Here is an 11,681-nt window from a genome sequence, read left to right as displayed (position 1 = left end):
GACAGATTTCCCATTTTATTATTGCATTCAATGTGAAAAATGTAACTTTACATTTTGTTAATCAGCCTTTGCCATGGCATACATAGAAGCAAGTGATCAAGTAGAATAGTTACATACAGCTGAAAATTCCATCATCAGCGTTTTTTGAACCTCATTGGCCATCCAAGTACAATGACACTCATCTCTCTCTCTCTCTTAGCCTAATTGAGAAATCCCTATCTGGATGACATTGTATTGTATTGAGTACAGTACAATCTGGTTGGTTGTTTTCAAATATAAATTTTACAGAAGAAGAAAGAGTATTGGCCCGCAAGGTTCTTCCAAGTTGTGTTAAATTGTGTTGAGGTGGAATTTAAGAGAAGGAGCTGATTTTACAACTCTCAGTGCTGTGTTAGCTAATGTATGTAGTGATTCCGTTTGATTCCTGCGTTGCATGTTAATCTTGCTAACAGACAGTGTGAATGGAGCATTGCTCAAGCCAGGTATGGAGCATTCCCCTGGAATCTGTTTAGTCACAACTCTTTCATTCTCCCATAATGATTCTATTTTCTCGGGCATTTTATTATAGGAAACAGCCGGAGGATTTTCAATCTGTTCTTTGAATAGTTCATAACAAACAGTATGCTAGTACAAAATCTCCCTGTATGTGAGTAAATTACTATCAGAGTCTATTATGTGGTTAGCTTTACACCAACTTGGGTTAAGGTAGGAATGGGAAGTTTCATTTAACCTGTATGTGTAGAACTAGTGGTATCAGCGTGAACCAAACCCAGAGCAGAACATGCATAAACTTTAAGGGAGCAGAGGTCTATATTCATATCCAAACTTGGTGGCTTATATACATCTCTCAGTAAGAACGACAGACTTATTAAGGCATCAGGATTATAGATCAAAGACTTTATTGCGACTCTAGTGAAAATTACTTCACAAATTATATTAGGCAGGACCCTCACCTTCAAATAGTTTGTGGTCCAAAGCAACTGTTCATGTACTAAAATTTCCAGATTATAATGACATGAAGGTCACACACTAGATCCAAGATCTTATTCAAAATTTAGGGCAACATACATTTCCAATTGATTAGGAGTCCATATTTTGACTCTTTATACATTCATATATGTGGTACAGTCTGAATCCCAAAATTACTACTGCAATTCCCCAGGAATTAGCAACCACTCCAGTTGGAAAATACATTTTCAATTGGATTATTTGGCAAGATTTCCATCTGGAATTGTGGTTGTTTTGTCTTTATTATATCAGGCCCAATGATAATTTTCCATCTGGAAATCACAATTACTTTGGCATTTAGAGCTATGGAAATTGCTGGCCTTATTTCTCTATCAGAGTATCTTTCACTTTGTTTTGCCTCCTTATTGGAAATGCCATTGACCTGACCATGCAGATGATTTTAATGCAGACTGGATTTCAAAAGGCAATAGTCCAATCGTTGAGTCCATACAGCATCTGGGTAAGAGCCAGAGCAAGAGGATAAGCGCACTGGAACAATTTGGTATGCTTGGTGCCTTCACTATTTTAATACAACTATACTACAGTACAAATATAGATGAAGGAAATCTCCCAGTGCACAGTACACGGTATTTACATTAACATACACAATTAAAAAGAATAGAAAAACAAAATGGTCCTAATCAGATAGGTCAACATATAAGAGTTCCAGCCTTCAGGCAAACAATCTTGTAACAATCACTCAGTTATTACTGTTGTATAATACAATAAAATCATTGGTTAAAGATGTATGTCAAGCACCATTACAACTGCAAAATACAACAATTAAGTACATCTGGGCAATAACAATTCCTGGTGGATTTCATTAAAATATCGGGTGATCTAGCTAAATGAACATAACATGAATTCTTATACCTTCTTGCAGCTTTCTTTGGATATAAGAGTTGCATACTGTAGCAGCGTCTTAAGAACTAATGACTTGAAATGACTTGGAGGTTTGCTTAAATAATCACAAGTTGGAGTGCTTTTCTGAATCCACTCTGAACTTCCTAAGTCTGGCGGTCTTGGAAGAACGGGTATTCTTGTGCTATTTCTGGAATCATAAGGCTACAAGCAAACAAGGATAGCATTTCTCGTCATTATTTGTTTCTTCTGCTTCTATGCCCAGTTGGAACTTTGCAGTGTAGAAGCACAAGAAAATGAAAACAATGGGCCTGATTCGCCACTCTATTACTTGGTTTTGTGTTGGTGAAAGTCCATTGCCTTCAGTGCAGTTACAGTGGCGTAAAAACTTGAATAGCTTTGTAGCACCTATTTAAACCTCAAAAAAAAAGTGTTGGGTTTGGTTTGAGTTTTGAAAAGTTTGGTTTGGTTCTCATTTTATCTAAACTGGTTGAGTAATTTTGTCTTAATTGTATGGGGTAGTATTTTGTTTTGTTTGTTTGGAAATGGTTTAAATTTTTCTGTATCTGAAAAGAGGAGAATGAGTGATTTGATTTTTTAATAAGAAAATGACATTTTACATTGCATTACGAATGAATCGTGCAATATCTGTCCATTCCCACTACTGAATCAGCACTTTGCCCCCACAGCCTGACCATAGCCTCAAAAGTGATGGGACTTTGATTCTGTCAAGCTGTATATTTTGTGTGATTTGAGTGCGATTTTTAAATAGGACAAAACCAAGACACAGCAGGCATAAGCAGTGGCGATGCACATGGCTTGCTTTTCTGACATAGGCAAACACTGACAAGCTGCCAGTCTTACCATATTTATTTAGGTAACCTGCAATGCTGTACTATCACAAACTTCATAGGGAGTTTTAGCTTCAAGCACACATACAATTTATTACCTTGTTCCTGCAATCAGATCTACCTGGGCCAGCCTTTACATCTGTGAAGAGCCTCTAAAGAGAATGGGACTTTGCACTGGTGAAACAGCCCACCTGTGTGTACCCAATAGCAGGACTGGAGCTTCTCTTTAGATTCCCTCTCAACACCCCACCCAGAGTACGTCTGTACTGCCATCATGGGGTGTGGCTGCAGTTTATGTAGACGTACTCAAGCTAGCGTTAATCTAGCTATCTCAGTTACCGAGTAACGAAGCTGTGGCAGCATACACTTCAGCCCAGGCTGTACAAGCTCACCTTGAACCCTGGGCTAGCTTGTGCTGCTGCAGCCTCTCTGCTCTCGTACCCACGCTAGCTCGATGAAAGCTAGTTTGGGAATGTCTGTTCAAGCTACGCTGTGATTGCAATATAGACATACCCTCAGAAACTACTGCCGTTTGCAGCTCCTTCTACCCTTTGGCCTTCACACTCTACTGTCTCCTTGTCTACGTGCTATTACTCTTAACTGCTCACAACTGCATACCGCACGTGAGGGTTTGTCTACATGGCCCCGCAGTGTGGACTACCGGAGCATGAATTGCTGTGTGCAGTGACGTGCTGTGCTGTAACTATCCTGCGCATATCTTGCTAGCGCAGACTAAAAGGTACGTAAATTTCAAATGGGGCTATGTTAACGTGAACTAGGTACCGTTTTGTTCACGCTAGCAGGGTCTACACCAGGCAGTAACACTTCTGTGCACATTCCAACTCTCGCACACTGCAGGGCTGTGTAGAGGAGCCTTAAGAAGCTGACAAAGGTATGCTAAGCCTGTGTGGTTCTGGATATTTACCTCTCCTAGTGTCCACTCAGTGTTGTGATGCTAAATTGAATGGGAAAAGCTGTTGTTTTGGGCTGGAGAACAGATTTCTGTGTGAATTACTAATTGTTATTGAATGAGTGCTCCTGACTGATTGACAACACTGCCTGGCTCTGTCCTCAAAGCACATACACCTCAGGCAGTTGCAGTTCAGTCTTACCCAAAGTCTGTCTGTCTCTGGGGTACTTATAGCCCCATCAGCGTAGTACCTGGGTGCCTCACACTGTTTAATGTATTTATCCCCCTGCCCTGTGAGTCAGCACAGTGCTATTATCCCCATTTTACCAAGAAGGAACTGAGGCACAGTTGACTTGTCTAAGGTCACACAGTAAGTGTGTTGCAGAACAGGGAAATGAATCAAGGTCTCCCAAGTCCTAGGTTAGTGCCCTATCCGTTGGACAGTCTTTCCCCACCTTCTTCCTTCTTATGTCCCCAACTCAGTTGATTACTGAAGGGGCTGCCTGTAATGGTGAGAGCACAGTTCACCTTTTGTGCCCATCCAGGCCTTGGGATGTTGATGGCGCCAGGTGCGATGGTAGACTTTTTTGTGATGTGGACATATGTCCACTAGTAACTGGACTGAGGTCATCAATTCATTTCAGAAGCCACTTAACAACCAGAGAGGAGAAGTTTCACATTCCATTGCTAGTCCTCCAAATCTGGTTTTATATCTAAGTTTAATAGAGACATAATTGCCCTGTTTTTTACAGATAAAACATAAAAAGTTCAAATTCTTTCTCCACTAGTCATTTTTAATAATAATAAAAAAGAAATAATCTCTCTTTGATGGAAGATTTTATTTGTGCTTCTTTCTAACCGCTTGCTCTATACTTTGCCTGAAATGAAACCAACACTATTGAAATCTCATTTGCAATTCATGCAGACATGTAAATCACCTTCAGGTTAGGCAATGGATCTGGGATTGAAGTAAGCACTGCATAGAATTATGCCAGTGCAAACTTTTCCATTACACATCAAATAATAATTTTAAGCACGGCAGCAATTGTCAAATATAATGGAAAATAGAAGTAAGATACCCTGATAGGTCATTGGCATGCAAAATGTTCCCTTTGGCATCCCATCTGCAGACAAACACAACTAGATGCTAATTTACACACGTTCCTAAGACAAATTGCAAAGCATCTGATATCAGCAATCTTGCAATATTTCTCAGAAGAAGGCTTTTACATCACAGGTGGGTCCCAGGCATTTCTCATGTAGGTCACCAGGGAGATTGTATTTCAGGTCAACATCTTAATGACTAGTTGCTTTGCCATGCTAAAGAATTCCATGTGCCACTTCTTTCCTACTTAATGCTTTATGAAAACTGTCAGAAACATCTCTTGGAATTTTTCAGAAGTGTTGAGGGTTTGGAGAGGTAAATAACGGTAATTGTACTACACAGTTTGTGAACAAACACTAGCAATACTTATTTTTGTATAGTGCAATGCAGCTTTTCTGCCATTTGAAGAGAAATTGACAAGTTATTATTTTACATGTTTTGGCAGCGTATGAAAAGATTTTCCATAAACACAGCCTCACTTAATTGTTTACCAGCATCTCCTATTTTGTTTAATGTAAGTACAAGCAGCTACCACATTTGTTCTTCCAAATCAAGAAGCCACTGAAATGAGGATGAGGGGCTGGTCTTCCACTTATTTCCCGGGAAGCCAGTCACCCTCACCACATTGGGAGTTAATTGCCTAGTGAATATATTGTGATCAAAGAGCTATAAATCTGGTGCACAGGTGCTGCACATTTTAACTACAGGAACAACTACCTAACATTTGAAAGTAAGAAGAACTCACTTGATGACATATTTTTGAGACTACTTTGAGTTTTGTTTGGCAAATGTTAGTGACTGACAAAATATTAATGCCAAAAAATTTGCTGGCACAATTTTTTTTCTTTTCTGTTTTCTTTTTGGATTTGGGGCTGAGGGGAGTTTAGAAGGGATAGACTCCAGATGTCAGCTGGAAAAAAAAATCCAAGCTGATCCTAACAGAGAATGCTCTGAATCAATAGACTCTATATTCTAACAGTGTATGAGGTTCAAACCAGACTTTCAGTTCTGTTTAAGAAGGGCATTATCTGTGCCAGGAGCTATTCTGTTTTCTGACTGTATTTGTATTACAAGCTTATTCATATTCAGAGGAAATGCCCTAGGTCAGCAAGTGTTCAGCTAGGTAACCCTGAGGTCAGGTTTAATTACCCTAAAAGGTGGCACATGGCAATGAATGAGCTGTAATGATTTAGATAGTATCTATTTCACATCAAGAAGTTTCCACTCTGAAGAGACCTAATCGAAAGTAATCTGAAAATTAGGGAAAATAAAAACCATGCCCACAGTTACCTAAATACCTATTTCCTTGCATTTTATGCCCTAAATAACCTCATTCCTGAGAAGTTTAATTTTTCCCTTCTGTCAATATGCAATTGCCTGGGAGAAATGTTTGATCAGAATCAAGCATTTTAAAAGCTGTGACTGTTAAAATATTATTGTTCCAATGAAGAATATCAGAGGGGAAAGTGTCAAATAGAAAGGAAGGGAGGCTAGCAAAGAAAACATTATATGCATGTTCCATGGGAGTTCTACTCATGCACTATTACTTTAGTTCTTATTAAAATACACCTAAAGATATAAGACATCCAGTAGCCTTCATTTAACCTCCTTCCACTCTCACAAATAAATAATAACATATACTTATAGGCAAATTTTTTATTTTATTTTTTTTAGCTACATTTAAATAGGGCTTGTGAAAAGCTAGAGAAAAGCCTCCTGAACTGGATCAGGGCTCTGCCAAAATTTGAGGTATATAATTCTGAGTGTTGGTTTGATCCATCTCTAATAAGAAGCGATGTAGCTCTTCTCGTCCTTATCGCTCCTAGGAATCAGACAGTGTGTATTTATCTCCATTTTTACATCTTTGTATGTTTAATTCCGCTTCACACCATTCTCCTCTTCTTCTTTCAGGTGGGAGAACAGGGAGAGGGAGTAGTATGAATGACACAGTCGTGATCATGTAAAGTACAAGTTGCTAGCACTTAGTGTATTGCAACCTTTGATTTGGAAAGCTGATAATTTCTTCTTTATGGCTCTGATTCATCAAAGCCTTTAAGCATGTGCTTAAATTTAACTGCAATGGGACTTTAACATGCTAAAGTGCTTTGATGAATTGGGGCCTAGTAGAAACAAATTTTGAAAACAAAAATATGTGTATAGTTGGAGGAAAAGGAGCAATTTGGTTTCTGTCTTGTCATTCATGACATTTTTCTTTAATATAGCTAGACAGGTAGCTGTTTAGCTATGTAACAACTCATCATGTGTTCAAAGGTATATGAAGAAAGCTAACATATAAACTTATGGCTGCTTTATAACACCAGCAATTTATAAAATAAGGTAGGATTATATTAACCCTTGGATTGCCAGGCCTGCAAGGAGAGCAAAGTAGTTTGATATATGGGAACTGGGCGAATTTTCAGATGTAGGAACCAGTATTAGGCTAATGTGGGCTATAAACAACTGTGTCACTGGTTTAAATTCCAGAATAAAATCTACCAGCTGAAGACTGTAGTTATACTCTTCAAATTTAATTTATAGTGTACTGTCAACAACCTTTATTTAAGTTTGTGTTTTGGGACCAGACAGGAAAAGCTCCTGTCAGTGATGTCTTACCTCTCAAATCGAATAGAAGGGCAAGTTATTTTTATTTGGAGGCAGACATAATTATCCAGCAGTCATTGTTTGGCCAGCTAATTAAATTAATCCCTTTTTTTAAACTTTAAGGGATCACTTAAAAAGTAAAAAGTACTAAATAAGTAGAAAGAGAATCGAAACTTGGGGGGAGGGGTCAAGGTATTTCTAATGTACTGGGGCATTGATAAACAGCTACTAATTTTCTTGGTGTCCAAGTATTTGTTTCTTTTATCAGTTTAAACCAAACCATATTTTTAGCCTTTTGTTAATCAGTCCAGTTTATTGACATAACTATTTTATTTCACCAGCAACCATCATTTTTTATCTTCTTAAACAATTGCAGCCTAACACTTTTAGTCACACTTGGCCATGAGGGTTCTTTATGGTATGTATATTGTACATGTTTCCAGAATTCGAAATCCCAAATTCATCGTGTTAGCTGGGAAGTCGTTATTGTGTACTGAAAGAAACAGGGCCATTTCTGTTCTTATTTACACCAGTCACCAGTGAGATCAGTGGAGTTACTCCACATTTGGCTCATAAACTTTGAATGGTGACTCTGTATACTAAGAGACAATTTAAATCCTCCTACTGAATTAAACCAGGAGATAGACTCATCAGGTCTGTACAGGATGGTATAAATTATGCCTCTCTGTGTCAGCTGATACCCCTGCAGCCTCAAGGGGGTGGGGTTCAAGCCAAGAGAGAGCAGGTGGTGTTCCTGCCACCTGTCCTCCTATGGGGTTTCTACTAGGAGAAAGAGCTTTAAGTAGCAGTCAGGGACCTCTAGGAACTTTGCCAGTAAAGACTGTTTAGGTGATGCACTAAACTAGGGAATCCCATGCCCTTCCAGACCACTGCTGCCCATATTTTGGGTTGCGCTATTCCCTTGAAGGTTCTCCAACAGAGGGGAGGTTTGTGGCAGCAAGTGTATTTGGGGTGTTGCATGTAGCAAGGTGTCCTCTGATATTTCAGTGTAAGACTATCAGCCATCGTGCAGATAATGAAACATGAGCACATGCCAATGCTCTAACTCAGAAATGATCATTACAGTATTGACCAGAATTCTTCCACATTGCCACTTTGACTCTAGCTCCAAAACAATTGCACTAGAAATCACTAAATTTCTAAGTTTCACTAGGTCAAAGGTTTCTCCTTTACTTCCTCCCTCCCCTGTTCAGAACCACGTTATGTCCTTGAAAATTCCTATGTAATCTAATGGGTTTTACAACTGTTATTCTAGAAACCAAAAGAATTTAGACTGCAAATTTTACAGAAGCCCCAGCAATGCTGAATAATGGGAGGGTCCCATCATGCAATTTATACTCGTACAAAAATAAAGCATGGCTCTCTTGGTTATTCGTTTATTAAGCCGCAGGAACAAAATGTTAATTCCCATTCCCTCACAAATATGTGGTTGTTACACAAGATTACATTAAAGAAAAGAAGAGAATATTGAATATCAGAACCTCTCAGATAATTTTATGTGCTTGATTGAGAGCTGGACCCTCAAGCTTAAAAAAAAGGGGGCATGGGAGTGGTTTAAGTAATAACCTGAAAATTCCTTGAAGGTCTTCCAAGAAGTATTGAAGATAAGAAAATGGAAATAGTCTAAGACATGCTGGATACTTGTTGCAGAAAGGAAAAGAAAAGTATCAGAATATTTCTACAGAAAAAGTCACTGTCTGTACAGTATGCAAGATGATTAGCTTCTTTTCATGCTATAATTCTGAACTAATCTTTTTGTCATGTTTCTTCTTTAATTTTATCTTCATTGTTTCTCTTAGGACAAATGTCAGGAAGGGCTGGTGGCTTGAAGGAGTTCTGTGTTTAAGGAAACCAGGGAGTTTGTGGCTACCAGCAAGTCCCTCCCCTCACTCAGCTGCTTGAATTCAGCCAGTTAGAGAGAGGTCAGTTAGGCTTGTTGAGCACATAGAGTGGAAGAGGCTTTCTCTGCAGACAGTGTGAGGAACTTGACGGGGAACAGCATCAGCTACTAGTTGGTTCTAAACCTATTTTAGGCTTACATGAGGGAGCAGAATTTGACCTGGTGAATGGTAGTATGTTGTTTTTTATGACACAAAAACAAATCGTGGAGTTAAGCTTTTTTGCATCCTATCACAAAGTTTGGAATATCGAATGCACGCTGGCTTGTCATTTTTTGATGTCCCCCTGAGTGCTTTTGTCAAAGCAGCATTGCAGCATGTGTGCACATTTTAAATTATTTAAATCATTTGTGGTTCAACAAAAATTCAGCTTTCATCTTTTTATGTAAAACAGGCACAAATAGTTTCCAAACAGGGACTATGGGTCCTTGCTGTGTTATAAGGACAGGAACGAATTTAGAGTTACTGAAATCCCCTTCACTTAGCACCTGAACACAAGGATTCTTCCGGGCTTTAAAAAATGCTGCCCTTACACTGCTTGTTTCCTTCAAGCCTTCAATGAAATTTATCTTTTTGTATCACATCACTGTGCAACTTCTTTCTCAGTGGGTCAATAGGTACCATTCTGTAGATGTAACCATAGCTATTGCTTTCAGAGCCGGCCCTAGACCAAATGGCGCCCCAGATGAGGAGCATCTTTGGCGACCCCCCACCTTCGTTTGTTAAACTCTTGAATGCCTTTTTTTTATTGCATTTGTAGCCCATTTCATGACTTTGGTGCACGATTTGCATGCAGTATTTATCCCTGTCATATAAGATGATAGATTTGCACGCTAGGATCTGTAAATCTATATTTATTCATGCAACATATTTATTCAACACAGAGGTCTTTATCATTGATGTCCGAACATTCCCCATGTATCAGCGTCTGGTGAAGGTCCATACAATTGTTCAAGAGTGTTTTCCTCTCCACCAGCTGCTTACTAAGCAGCTTACCCAGGTCTTTTTGTGGTGCTTCATTTGTCCAAAATTTTCTTCAGTGGACACTCAAGCAGTGTCAATAAGTGAGCAAAAAAACTCTGTCTTGAATTTTTCTTCCGAGCTTCTCATCACCTCATCTCTGCCCTTGTAATCAAACTCTCTTCTTCTGATGAATACGAGTTTCCTTGAAGACAGGCTCAACTCCTAAGTTTTCCGCCATTTCTTTGGCAGTGGTGATGGTATATACAAATCCGCTTTCTCTGTAGGCCACAACAAAATCAAGGCAGCTTCTCATCAAAGTAGTAGTAGTCGTGATGTCCATCGATTGAATTTGTCTCACCTTGCTTACAACGATCACTTGGAACAGACAAACCACAACTGAGACCAGAAATTTGAGGTTAAGTGATCTGGTTTGCCAGGCTTTGCGCCTCGTGTCAGATTCCAGCCTCAGCTTTACTTGACTGCACCAGTTCCATCAGGGCATTGTAAACCTCAGTCACTTGGTACTCACTGGCCTTACGCTGTTAATGTAGCTCTCCCAGCAAGTGTCACTCAGCAGCTTCACAGTCAGTTTTGTAACATTGTCCATGAGGATCTTCCACCTGATAGCTCATGCTGAAAACTGGACATATCTCCTTTGCAGGACTCCAAAGAGAGATACTGAATCTAAAGAAGATGATGTTGCATCTGACACAACCAGGTTGAGGGAATGGCAGCCACAAGACATGAAGAAAGCTCTTGGATTCAGTGCAAGGATCCTTGCCTGGATGCCACTGTTTCTTCCCTTCATATTCGCACCATTGTCATGGCCGTGGCCGCAGCAGTCCTGACGCTTTATTTTATTCTCATTTAAAATGTTCATAAATAGTTCTGTTAGGCCTTTTCCAGTAGTGTCATCCACAGAGCGGAAATGATAGAGTGTTCCTTTACTCATAGGCGCCTACTCTGTGGGTGCTCCGGGGCTGAAGCACCCACAGGAAAAAATGGTGGGTGCTGAGCACCCACTGGCAGCCCCCTATCAGAACCTTCCCCTCCCCTCAGCGCCTCATGCCCACCGGCGGGCCCCACCAATCAGCGCCTCCCCCTCCCTCCCAGCGCCTAGCGCCTGCCACAGATCAGCTGTTTCGCCGCGTCGGGAGGCTCGGGGGGAGGAGCGAAGGCACAGTGCGCTCAGGGGAGGGGGTGGAACTGGGCGGGAAAGAGGCAGGGTGAGGGCAGGAAGAGGTGGGGAAGAGACGGGGTGGGGGTGGGAAGAAGCAGGGTGGGGATGGAGTGGGGGCTGGGGGCAGCTGCAGGGGGAGAGCCCCCCAGCAGATTAGAAACTCGGCGCCTATGCCTTTACTTGGATACAAATCTTGTTGTAAATGACATATATTCACTGTGACTAATGTTAGGAATGCAGTCCATTATTACAGCGTAATACTTTGCTTTGCTGAGCCACATCA

The sequence above is a fragment of the Chelonia mydas genome, chromosome 7 (assembly GCF_015237465.2).
Source record: "Chelonia mydas isolate rCheMyd1 chromosome 7, rCheMyd1.pri.v2, whole genome shotgun sequence".
NCBI classification, from domain to species: Eukaryota; Metazoa; Chordata; order Testudines; family Cheloniidae; genus Chelonia; species Chelonia mydas.
This window is presented reverse-complemented; position numbering follows the sequence as displayed.